The following is a 1,020-nucleotide window of genomic DNA, read 5'->3' as shown; positions in this document are numbered from 1 at the left end:
CCGCGGGTTCCGCCCCCAGCCTGTGCGGGCGGGGCTGCCCCGGGAGCCGCGAGAGGGAGCACCTTAAAGGTGATAGAATCACAGAATAGTTTGGGTTGGAAGGGACCTTAAAGATCATCCAGTTCCACCCCCCCGACATAGGCAGGGACACCTCCCACCAGACCAGGCTGCCCAAGGCCCCATCCAACCCGGCCTTGAACACCCCCAGGCACGGGGCAGCCACAGCTTCCCTGGGCGACCTGGGCCAGGGCCTCCCCACCCTCGCAGAGGAGAAATTCCTCCTTATGTCTAGTATAAATCTGCCCCTCTCCAGTTTATACCCATTGCCCCTAGTTCTGTCACTACAAGTCTTTGTGAACAGTCCCTCCCCAGCTTTCTTGCAGCCCCTTCAGGTACTGGAAGGTCACTATAAGATCTCCTCGGAGCCTTCTCCAGGCTGAACAAGCCCCATTCTCTCAGCCTGTCCTCATATGGGAGGTGCTCCAGCCTTCTGCTCATCTTTGTAGCCCTCCTCTGGGCCTGTTCCAATAGCTCCATATCCTTCTTATGTTGAGGATTCCAGGACTGGACACAGCACTCCAGATGAGGTCTCACAAGAGAGGCATAGAGGGGCAGAATCACCTCCCTCGCCCTGCTGGCCACGCTTCTTTTGAAGCAGCCAAGGATACAGTCGGCCTTCTGGGCTGTGAGCACACATTGACAGCTCATGGTGAGCTTCTCCTCCACCAGCACCCCCAAGTCCTTCTCCACAGGCTGCTCTCCATCGTATCATGCACTTCCAACACCATGGGCAGGGACACCTCCCCCAGACCCGGCTGCTCACAGCCCCAGCCTTTATGGACTGTACTGATAAACAGAAGAAATGTTAAATGTTATGTTGGCTAGAAAAGATCTTTGAGATCATTGAGTCCAACTGCACCCGTCCACTACTAAACCATATCCCTCAGCACCTCATTTCCCAGTCTTTTAAACATGTCCAGGGATGGGGACTCCACCTGGACAGCCTCTGCTAGTGCCCAA

This window comes from Phaenicophaeus curvirostris, chromosome 7 (assembly GCF_032191515.1).
Source record: "Phaenicophaeus curvirostris isolate KB17595 chromosome 7, BPBGC_Pcur_1.0, whole genome shotgun sequence".
NCBI classification, from domain to species: Eukaryota; Metazoa; Chordata; class Aves; order Cuculiformes; family Cuculidae; genus Phaenicophaeus; species Phaenicophaeus curvirostris.
The sequence above is the reverse complement of the archived record's forward strand: the minus strand, read 5'-3'. Positions refer to the sequence as shown.